Source organism: Camelus ferus, chromosome 1, assembly GCF_009834535.1.
Source record: "Camelus ferus isolate YT-003-E chromosome 1, BCGSAC_Cfer_1.0, whole genome shotgun sequence".
NCBI lineage: Eukaryota > Metazoa > Chordata > Mammalia > Artiodactyla > Camelidae > Camelus > Camelus ferus.
The window spans coordinates 17,668,353-17,681,135 of record NC_045696.1 but is presented as its reverse complement, the minus strand read 5'-3'; positions in this window follow the sequence as shown (position 1 = coordinate 17,681,135).

Sequence of the window (12,783 nt, the reverse complement as noted above, 5' to 3'; positions counted from 1 at the left end):
CGCGCCGTGGCTGTGGGTGCACAGGGCAGAACAACCTGGGCCCTCCATAAAACAGCAAGGTTGATGTGCTCTCGGGGGAAGGGTGCACACCCCCATCTCTGAAAACCCGCGGAAAGTTTTCGGGGTAAGAGAGGCGGGGCTCAGGCACAGCCGCCAAATCCTCCGCGCTGAGCACTCAGGCGGGGGCGGGGGCGAAACCTGCATCCGCACCGAAGGGCTTAGCAGCCTCAAAGGTCAGACTGAGACTGGCCTGCAGCCTGGGGCAGATAGGATCCTTCCATCCTGGTCCCTCAGAGAACTTGCTCCACAAAGACAAACAAGGAACTGGGTTTTTGCTCGGAGCAGGGACAGGGCTGTCCCTCGGTCTTCCCCGAGCCCACCTGCAGAGTGCCGATCAGGGCGCAGCGCGCAGCCGCACAGAGCAGCGGAGCTACCGGCGGCGGCGCAGGTAGAGCGAGAGCGGCCCCCCGCCTTTCGGGCAGGAACACATATCCAAGTACAGGAAGCTCAGAGGGTCCCAAACAGGAAGAACCCAAATAGACCCACACCAAGACACATCATAATCAAGATGGCCAGAGTCAAGGATAAAGAAATGATTCTAAAGGCAGCAAGAGAAAAGCAAAGAGTAAGTTACAAGGGAACCCCCATAAGGCTCTCAGCTGATTTCTCTACACAAACACTACAGGCCAGAAGGGAGTGGCAAGATATATTCAAAGCCCTGAATGAAAAAAAGATGCAGCCTAGGATCCTTTATCCAGCAAGGCTATCCTTGAGGCTAGAAGGAGAAATAAAGAGTTTCACAGACAAAAAAAAAAGCTGCAGGAGTTTAGCAACACTAAACCCATGCTAAAAGAAATAATGAAAGGGCTATTCTAAATAGAAAAGCAGCAGGATGCTACAGAAATGAGAAACACACAACTGGAAAGGTGATAACTCATGAATTACAAATAAAGTAAACATGAAATTATAAAAGAAGACATACAAATCACTGAGAGTGGGAGAGGGAGGCAGGGAAACATAGAATATTTTTTTCTTTCTTTTTAAAATTTTTTTAACAGTAGGATGGGTTTGAGATGATGTTACTATCAGTTTAATAAAAACAGTTATAGTAATGGGTTGATAGATTTACAAAAAAGGGTAACCACAAGCCAAAAATTTACAAAGGAGTCACAAAAACTAAATAAAATCCATGATAATACAAAGGAAAATTACCAAACCACAAAAGGAAGAAGAAAGGAACAAAGAGGATATACCAATTCAACTGCAAAGATAAGTTCAAAATGGCAATAAACACACATCTATCATTAATTACTGTAAATGTTAATGGACTAAATGCTCCAGTCAAAAGACATAGAGTGGCAGAATGGATAATAAAGCAAGAACCTTCAATATGCTGCATACAAGAGACCCACTTTAGGGAGAGGGACACATATAGATTGAGTGTGAAAGGATGGAAAAGGACATTCCATGCAAATGGAAAAGCCAAAAAAGCAGGTGTTGCAGTACTGATTTCAGACAAAATAGACTTTAAAACAAAGGCCATAAAGAAAGATAAAGAAGGACATTTTATAATGATTAAAGGAGTGATACAAGATGAGGATATTACACTCGTTAATATATATGCACCCAATATAGGAGCACCTAAGTACATACAAGAATTACTAACAGAGATAAAGGGGGATATTGATGGGAATACAATCATAGTTGGAGATTTTAACACTGCATTAACATCACGAGACAGATCTTCCAGACAGAAAATAAACAAGGCAACAGAGAAATTAAATACTACAATAGAAAAACTAGATTTGGTGGATATTTTCAGAGCATTACACCCCCCAAAAATAGGATATACATTCTTTTCAAGTGCACATGGAACATTTTCCAGGATCGATCGTGTACTTGGGCACAAAAGAAACCTCAACAATTTTAAGAAGATAGAAATTATCTCAAGCATCTTTACTGACCACAATGCCATGAAACTGGAAATCAACAACAGAGAAACAAAGGAGAAAAAAAGGAAAGCATGGAGATTAAACAATATGTTATTGAAAAAACAATGGATCAATGAGGAAATCAAAGCTGAAATTAAAAAATACCTTGAGACAAATGATAATGAAAGCACAACCACTCAAAACCTATGGGACACAGCAAAGGCAGTGCTAGAGGGAAGTTTATAGCGATACAGGCCTTCCTCAAAAAAGAAGAACAATCTCAAATAAACAATTTAACCCACCACCTGAATGAATTAGAAAAAGAAGAACAAAAAGCCCCAAAAAGCAGCAGAAGGAAGGAAATAATAAAGATCAGAGAGGAATTAAATACAATAGAGATTAACAAGACCATAGAAAAAATCAACCAAACCAAAAGCTGGTTTTTTGAAAAAGTAAATAAAATCGACAAACCTCTGGCCAAACTCACAAAGAAGAAAAAGAGAGAGCACAAATTAGCAAAATAAGAGAGGAAAATGGAGAAATTACAACAAACAAAATAGAAATACAGAATATCATACGAGAATATTATGAAAAACTATATGGAACCAAACTGGATAACCCAGAGGAGATGGACAAGTTTCTGGAAACATACGGTCCACCAAAACTGAATCAAGAAGAATCTGAACACTTGAACAATCCGATCACTAGAAAGGAAATAGAAATAGCAATTAAAAACCTCCCTACGAAATAAAAGTCCAGGACCAGACGGCTTCACCGGGGAATTCTACCAAACATACAAAGAAGAACTCGTACCAGTCCTTCTCAAACTCTTCCAGACAATTGAAAAGGAGGGAATACTCCCAAACTCATTCTATGAAGCCACCATCACCCTGATACCAAAACCAGGCAAAGACACTACAAAAAAAGAGAATTATAGGCCAATATCCACTGATGAACATAGACGCCAAAATCCTCACCAAAATTTTAGCAAATAGAATCCAACAACACATAAAAAAGATTCATACATCATGACCAAGTGGGGTTCATCCCAGGGACACAAGGCCTGGTTCAACATACGCAAATCAATCAAGTGTAATACATCACATCAACAGAGAGAAAGGACAAAAACCACATGATCATCTCAATCGATGCAGAAAAAGCATTTGATAAAATTCAACACCCATTTATGATAAAAGCTCTCGCCAAAGTGGGTATAGAGGGAACATATCTCAACATAATAAAAGCTATATATGACAAACCTACAGCCAGCATAGTACTCAACGGTGAAAAACTCAAAAGCTTCCCACTAAAATCTGGGACAAGACAAGGATGCCCACTATCACCACTCCTATTCAACATAGTCCTGGAAGTCCTAGCCACAGCAGTCAGGCAAGAGAAAGAAATAAAAGGGATCCAAATCGGAAAAGAAGAGGTAAAAGTGTCATTATATGCTGATGACATGTTACTATATATAGAAAACCCTAAAAGGTCCACACAAAAGCTACTAGAGCTGATTGAAGAATTCAGCAAGGTAGCAGGTTACAAAATTAACATTCAAAAATCAGTTGCATTTCTTTACACTAACGATAAATCAACAGAAGAAGAAAGTAAAGAAACAATCCCCTTTAAAATAGCACCCAAAGTAATAAAATATCTGGGAATAAATCTAACCAAGGAGGTGAAAGAATTATACACAGAGAACTATAAACCATTGATAAAGGAAATTAAAGAAGACTTTAAAAAATGGAAAGATATTCCATGCTCTTGGATTGGAAGAATCAATATTGTTAAAATGGTCACACTGCCCAAGGCAATCTACAGACTTAATGCAATCCCTATCCAATTACCCAGGACATATTTCACAGAACTAGAAAAAATCATAATAAAATTATATGGAACCATCAAAGACCTAGAATTGCCAAAGCATTACTGAAGAGAAAGAGGCTGGAGGAATAACTCTCCCAGACTTCAGACAATACTATAGAGCTACAGTCATCAAGACAGCATGGTATTGGTACCAAAACAGACATATAGACCAATGGAACAGAATAGAGAGCCCAGAAATGAACCCAGAAACTTTTGGTCAACTCATCTTCGACAATGGAGGCAAGAATATACAATTGGAATAAAGACAGTCTCTTCAGCAAATGGTGTTGGGAAAACTGGACAGCAGCATGTAAAACAATGAAGCTAGAACACTCCCTTACACCATATACAAAAATCAACTCAAAATGGATTAAAGACTTAAACATAAGACAAGATACAATAAACCTCCTAGAGGAAAACATAGGCAAAACATTATCTGACATACATCTCAAAAATTTTCTCCTAGAAGAAATAAAAGCAAGAATAAACAAATGGGACCTAATGAAACTTACAAGCTTCTGCACAGCAAAGGAAACCAGAAGTAAAACAAGAAGAAAACCTATGGAATGGGAGAAAATTTTTGCAAGTGAAACCTGACAAAGGCTTGATCTCCAGAATATATAAGCAGCTCATACGACTCAATAAGAAAAAAATAAACAACCCAATCCAAAAATGGGCAGAAGACCTAAACAAGCAATTCTCCAAGGAAGACATACAAATGATCAAAAAGCACATGAAAAAATGCTCAATATCACTAATTATCAGAGAAATGCAAATCAAAACTACAATGAGGTATCACCTCACATCAGTCAGAATGGCCGTCATTCAAAAATCCACAAATGACAAATGCTGGCGAGGCTGTGGAGAAAGGGGAACCCTCCTACACTGCTGGTGGGAATGCAGTTTGGTGCAGCCACTATGGAAAACAGTGTGGAGATTCCTCAAAAGACTAGGAATAGACTTACCATATGACCCAGGAATCCCACTCCTGGGCTTGTATCCAGAAGGAAATCTACTTCAGGATGACACCTGCACCCCAATGTTCATAGTAGCACTATTTACAATAGCCAAAACATGGAAACAGCCTAAATGTCCATCAACAGGTGACCGGATAAAGAAGAGGTGGTATATTTATACAATGGAATACTACTCAGCCATAAAAACCGACAACATAATGCCATTTGCAGCAACATGGATGCTCCTGGAGAATGTCATTCTAAGTGAAGTAAGCCAGAAAGAGAAAGAAAAATACCATATGAGATCGCTCATATGTGGAATCTAAAAAACAAAAACAAAAACAAACAAACAAACAAAAACAAAGCATAAATACAGGACAGAAATAGACTCACAGACAGAGAATACAGACTTGTGGTTGCCAGGGGGGTGGAGGGTGGGAAGGGATAGACTGGGATTTCAAAATTGTAGAATAGATTACACTGTATAGCACAGGGAAATATACACAAAATGTTATGATAACTCACAGAGAAAAAAATGTGACAATGAGTGTGTATATGTCCATGAATGACTGAAAAATTGTGCTGAACACTGGAATTTGACACAACATTGTAAAATGATTATAAATCAATAAAATATGTTAAAAAAACTTCTTTCATCAAACACATGACATATTTATATTTTTCACTGCAGAAAGCAAGTAAAACCCTTGTTTGCCAAGATGCTGCTATAGGTTGTGTATCATTCAGGAAGCAGATTTTTCTAAGAAATTAATCTGCTTCTTTTTTAAGCCTAAAACATTTAAGGTTTTCAGAAATGCACATTAAAGTTTATGAGGAATATGACATTTCCAAAAAGAATGACTGAGCTTTTGAATGCCAAAGGCGTCTCTAAAATTTAAATAGTATTTAACCGACAGCACATAGCCTAGGGTTGGGTCTAGCATGTGAAATCTTAGTAATGAGACTTGCTAGTTAATTCTTTACTCGGTGTCTCTAAAGACTATCTGCAAGTAGTATTTATTTTAATCTTCAGATCTACAGAAAAAGTATATTTCACCTTTCAATTCCATCCATTCTTAATGATTTCTATCACAAAATTAGCTGTCACTTATAATGCAATATCCCCCCAAAATGTACTTGAAATAAACACCAAAGGTGGACATGCAGAAGTAAGAGAATCTTGACTTTCACTGACTTTAGACAACTTTATAACTGACATGATTTTTCCAGGCAGAACACTTTTAAAACCGAATATATATTGATTAAATAACTACCAAAAAACAAAACAAAACAAAAAATACAGCATTAGTATACAACCCATTTCATAGCAGGGACAAACTATTAAAGTTGTCAGCAATTGATTTTTTTGTTAGAGACAGATCCTTAACGTTACATTTTACAGCTATAAAAACTAAAGCAAACAAAAAATAAATAAATGAATAAACCTTCCTGGGTGGAAGTTGAGGTTGTCTCTGGACAGACCCTCCCTCAGTGAAGAGATGGACCACTTTGTTGAGTTTATTCAAACCCGCAGAATATTCTCAGAGAAGCCTTACTGCTGTCTTAGAAAGATACATCATACAACTGTGATGGCCTAGCCTGCCCTAGGCCACATAAAACATTTAGGAGTCAGACTAGTGATTTCCCCTGATGGAAGTGGTGTTTCAAAGCTCAATCGTTCAGGGTAAACCAAGGCAGCAGGTTTTAGTCTGGGCCTAGGAAGGACTTTTTCTCTCTGAATACAAGGATTGGAGCTTGAACTCCAGAGAAGGACAAAACATTTGAACTGGACTCCTGTAAAGTGAAAACCAACTGTTGAGAAATGGTGAGTGACTGGAAAAAGCGGATGGATGAGTGCAGCAAAAACTAAAGGATTCTGGTGGAGAAAGAACAGTAAAACCTAGTAACCAGTTTGTGCATGTCTGTGCTTTTATTTATTTTTTGCATTTTAATTTCACTCTAATGTTTCAAATATTTCAAAAAAAATTTTTTTTAATGTTTTTATCCTATAGTCTCATTCTGGATTTTCTTTAGTGAATGGCATATTTGTGCTTGTGTGTGTGTGTGTGTGTGTGTGTGTGTGTGTGTTTCTGTGCATAAAAATGTTAGGGGGGAGGATTCAAAGTATGACTTGGCCTATGATATAATGATATGTGCACAAGGCCACTGCCTGGGAGATGGTTTTAAAAGAGTAAAAAGTGATCACCAGAGACGTAGGCATGTCAAGCAAGAGATGACAAAAATATACATCAGATGAATATGCCTACAGATATAATCATTTTTGGGACTACACACAATTACCTAGGACAGGATTCTATAAAAATCAGGATCTTAAAGCCATCACACAGAGAGACAACCCAAGCTATGTGCTACATTATCTGGTTTATAAAGACAACAGTGACCCCTGAAGGTTTTCATTCAATTTTTACATTTAAGAAGATACTAAAAAGTTAGACAGAAGAGAATAAAACTCAGGCAACTGCTTACCCCCAGAGCCCTCTTTCCACTTGTCAATATTTCCCAGAAACATAAGCAACCTGGAAACCCCTGTTCTTGCTGAGGTTATTCTGTTACAGTAATTGCAAAATTCACTTTTTCATGCTTCAGGTTTGCTTTATTTGCTCGCTATTGCATTAATCAGAAATTACATCTCATGTGGATTAGGACCATGAAAAACATAAGATATAAACCCAAAGCTTTAGATTGTAACTTTTTTGTTTTCATCTGCAGTACCGCCTTTTGTTTTGTGTCTTATTGTTTCATTTCTCTCAAATGCAAGAAAAAATCAAAGTCAGTGGATAAAGCTGTTGACCTGGATTCCCCTTGAAAAGGCTGTCAGGTCAGCAAACATCAACTACAGATAAGCAATCTCCTTTGCTTTAGACAGAACCCTTATAATTGTATTGCCATCTATATGTTTTAATCATTTAGAAAAAAAATTCCCTAGTCTGCTCTCTGTTCCATGCGGGTAGCTTAGCTTCAAGTTTCTAATCCTCTTTGCTTTTCATTCCCAGTGGGCTAATGGATCCTTCCCATTGGCAAGCAACTCTGTTGTAAAATCAGGGAATAATAGAAACCTGGGACTAAATCTGACATCAAATCACCTTCCAGCGTGATAATAGCTCATACATCACCCCAACAACTAATAAGTATGATTTTGGGAAAACAGGTTGCTACCTCTATTTGGTTTCAAGATACGTTGAACCATCCCAAAGAGGAAATTATCTTTAATGTCTGTAGATTTTAAAAATATATAAAACACACTTAAAAACTTGAACTAAGTAAAATGCTCTTCTGGAGAACTGCAAACATTCATTTCCAGGTCATTGACAAGTTTTTAATATCGTGTTAAGTCACATTTAATAATTTCGCTAACTAGGATGGCAATGCTTAAGAAAAATACAGTATATATTATATTGCATCTTGAATATGACTTTTCAGATAGCTTTTTTTCTCAATGCTTGAAACAATCTGATCACACTTTAAATAAGAAATGTGAAAAGTTATTTTTTAATTAAAAAGTAATTATAGATTTATAAGCATTTTCAAGAAATAGTACAGAGAGATCGGTTTAGTTTTCACCCAGCTTCTCACAGTAGGTAAGCAACTGTAGCACATTATCCAAACCAGGAAATTGGCATTGGTATGACACTGTGTGTTGCATGTGATCCATTTTATCACATGTGTGGCTTTGTTTCATAACCATAACAATCGAGTTACAGGAATATTCTATCACAACAGAGCTCTCCCTCAAGTTTCTTCTTTAGAGACACAGGCATCTTCACTTCCTCACTCTACCCTTGTGATGGGTAATTTTCTACATCAGCCTGAGTGAGCCATGAGGTGGCAGGTTGTTTGGTGAACCATTATTATGGGCGTGTCCATGAGGCAAATTCTGGATTGAGGTTAACATCTGAATCAGTAGACAGGTAAAGCAGACTGCCCTCCCTAGTGAGGGTGGGCCTCATCCCATCCACAGATGACCTTAGTAGAATAAAAGGCTGAGTAAAAGACTCAATATCTTCCTCTTTGTGTGACTCTCTGTGACCTGGGGCATCAGTCTTCTGCCTCTGGATTCAAATTTTGACTGGAACTTACAGCCTTGGCTCTCCTCGCTCTCCTGACCTTCAGACTCAGATGGGAACCAAACCCTCAGCTTTCCTGGGTCTCTTCAACATTTAACCTTTCTAACAACCACTAATCTGCTTTCTAGCTCCATAAATTTGTCATCTAAATCATTTTATGTAAAGGGAATCCTTTATTATGTCACCTCTTGAGACTAATTTTTTTTTCAGTGTATTGACTTTGAGATCCATCCAAGATGTTGTGTGTCTAAATGGTGTATTACTTTTCATTGCCTAGTAGTATTCCATAAGCTATGTTTGTCAAAGTTTAATTCCTCTGTCTTCTTCATAAATTAAATAAATAGAATTTTCTCTTAGACTAAGACAGAACTATTGGAATTAGCACATTATACATATACATTACCACACATGCACACACATACACACATGCACACATATGTACCCATGAAGTTTATGTATGCACAAAAGCAGACACACATAAACACACTGTTCATAAACATTATTTGGGGATCTGCTTTGATTTCTTATTGTTTTAAAATGCTTATATTTTAATTCCTACCAATAATCCCCCCCCTCGTTCTTGCATTCAGATCATGTTGATGCCTTAAATGCCTCTTATCTTACAATTCTACTCCCCTTCAGGAACTACCCTCAAACTACCTACTGGCCACTTGACCAACTGGCAGCTATGTTGGGCTTGCTAGGGAATGAGGGATTATTGTGTGGAGAAAATGCAAGATGTGGCTAACATATGTCTTTAAGCAACAGAATAGTGTCTAAGGCACTGGGTTCTGTGGTACTAGATAAGAGGGTTGCAATACAAAGTTTAACAAAGACTAGTTATCAATACTGGGAACACACTCCATTGAATAGAGAGTAATTAATTCCAAATGAGGAAGAAGGCAGGGCAGGCTTAGACAATATTTCATAGGGAACATGTATTGAAGCTTCAGCTTAAGAAGGATTTAACATCCTAGCAAACACCTTGGGTGGCCATTCTAATAGGTCCCCAGGATGGCCCTTGAAAATTTGGAAGACTTGATGGTGCACAGCTGATTGAAGCAGAAATGACAGAATTATGATGGCCTTGAGGGATAGCTTCAAAAATTCAGAGAAGTAGACTAAGAAACTCTTTTGTTGATTGTGTCTCACAGTAAGATCCAGGGGACATTATGTTTACCAGAACATTAAAGGATCATCAAAGGATCAGAAGTGACAAGGCATCAGAATGGTTTAGAAGTTCACAAATGGTGGTTCCATAGGACTGAGAATAGATAATGTTATTTCAGAACTGAGCTCCCTGATAGCAATGAGGATAGTAAGATTTCAAAATGATACAAACTAAGAAATGGTATTGAACAGCAGAAGCAAGTGAGTGCAGACATCCCAATTAGGATCAGAGTGGAGTGCTAATCAGGGCATTTCTGTCTATACACAGCCAAGGAGAAGTTGAATAAAACACAGTGTTTCTCAAAACACAGGACAGTTGGGCAGACTATCAAAAGATGTCAAGATCAGATAATGTGATAGACTGAATAATGAGTCCCAAAGATGTGAAAGGTAAGAGGGAGGTAGAGAGAGGTACAATTAAGAAGAGAGAAGGCAATGTGACATCAGCAAAAGGAAAAATATTTGAAGATGATAGGCTGAGAGCTTTGAAGGGGCCGTAAGTCCAGCAATGGAAGAAATACAGCTCTAAAGGCCAGAAAAGGCAAGGGAAGAAATTCTCTCCCAGAGTCTTCAGAGGGAGCAGGACCTGCAGTCGCCGTGGTTTCAGGCTAGTTAAACTTGTTTTAGACTTCTGGCCTCTAGAACTCTAAGAAAATTAATTTGTCTTGTTTTAAGACACCGAGTTTGGGGTAGTTTGTTAGAGCAGCTGTGGGAATCTAATATTAATTATCAGAGGGCTGAAGATAGTCACCAAAATAAAGTGTCACAGTGCCTTGCCTGGTGTGTAGACGTAAGCCAGTTTTCAGTCCAGAATCCATGGCTTTGTAGGGGTTTTCTTCTAACCAGGTGATGGAAGACGCAAAAAAATCAAGCTGGCATCAAAAATGGGTCAGCTCAGTAAGCGTGTACAATCCCAAAATGGAAGCTATTGTATTGCAGCCTCACTCAGGAGGCCTTGAAAGACTGCAGTGACGAGAAAGCCTCCCAATGTGGTATAATGAGCAGTACGTCCAGTTATCCACCCAATATATAGGAAAAGAGAACTGACACGTGGTAAGTGTGTACACAGACTTAGAGGCAAGAACTGCCAACTAGCCCAGCTAGTCGGGCATGGGTCTTAAAGGAGAAACAAAGACTGGAAAGATAAAGCAAGATAAAGTGAGAGGAGGAGGCACGTAGTTGGACTTACAGAAATGGTCATGAAGGGGGAGGATCTTTGTAGCTTATATTAGCAACCACCACTATGTTGCTTGAAGTCAGCCAGCCTCTGTCATCTGCCAGCCCAGAGCTGGCACAAAGGGTCCATGAATGAAGTGACCGTTGAGTCAGGGATGAAGGCACATGGAGTACAGCTCTGTAGCAGCGTGTGCTCCCACTCACCAAGACTCCTCTAGTTACTGCCGCTGCTCGGTGATCAACCATGAACACCAATCCTTAGTCCCTACAGTGTTCATCCTTCAAGTAGACCAGTCACTCACTTGTCGGCAATATTATTGCATTGAACCCTTCCCATCCTAGAAAAGGCAGTGGATTATGTTCGCTAGGATCAACACACATTCTAGGAACGGGTTTGCTTTCCCTACCTACAGGGCCTTGGTCAATATCAATATTTAAGGAATTACAGGGAGTAGAATCAACAACAGAGGATTTCACAGAACATGGTCTAAGACTAAGGGATCCATTCAACAGTAAGGGGGAGGGTGTGGGGTTGATTAGGTAAATAACTCTGGGGTATTTTGGTCCTATCACATTCTACACCATGCAGTAGCCATTTGTGTCTTAGAACTTGTAAATAAAAGTGAGATGCCAGCTTAAGAACAATAACTTTTTGAAGACTGGGCATCTTCCAGGACAAAATAATTACCCTAAATCATGGGCCAGTATATGTTTCTGTGTTCTTAATAGGTAGAGTTATCAATGAGACAAAAAAAAAAAAAAAAGATAAAAGTGAGAATAACTACTTAAAATTTCTCCAAGTGGCACAAATGGGCATTTGTTCTTTTTTTGCAGGTCCATATTTTCTGGTCCCCAGAGGGAGAATGCTCCCAACAGTGAATGTAACATGAGTCCTATGAAACTTGCTAGACAGGGGCTCAAATCCCTCAGTGATGAGGGCTGGGATCACTCAAGCAGGCAAGCCAAACAGATGAGCAGGGGCACAAGGGGAAACAGAGCTAAGTGACAAGGGGGATGACTACCAAAAAGCGTCTCAAGATCAATTACAGCAGCATGGATTTTAGTTCTTTCCACTGAACATAAAAGTGAAACTGGTAGATGCCAGTATTAGGCAAAATTATTAAAATATATATGTAGATCTGAGTGGTGCAAGGGGTAGATTATAGGGGATGCCCTGGTTCTCTGACCAGATATCCTTCTTCAAGTCCAATGCATTCATCCCCTAGGAGTATCATCAGTTGCACTGATCACTGGAATGACTCTTAGCAACAGAAAACTGACTCAACCAAAGTTACATCCCCTCCTGAGATAGCCCTCAGTGAATGTCTGGCTGGTGTGGTGCTACAGGGGCCCAGCTGCTTTGCTTCAATTTGGGACAAAACTGAAGAACCATGACACCTCCAGAGCTCTCTTTAAGATAGGCTGGTCTTCATTTGCAACCACATTGCAACCCTGGAAGTTTAAACACTGAAGATGACTTTGCCTGTCTTCCTCACTTTCTTACGAATTTATCTACCAAAAAGCACTTGCCAACAAACTCAGTCCAAGGGAACTTATTCATAGACACAAACATACGTCCTTATTTGCTTTATATATGTG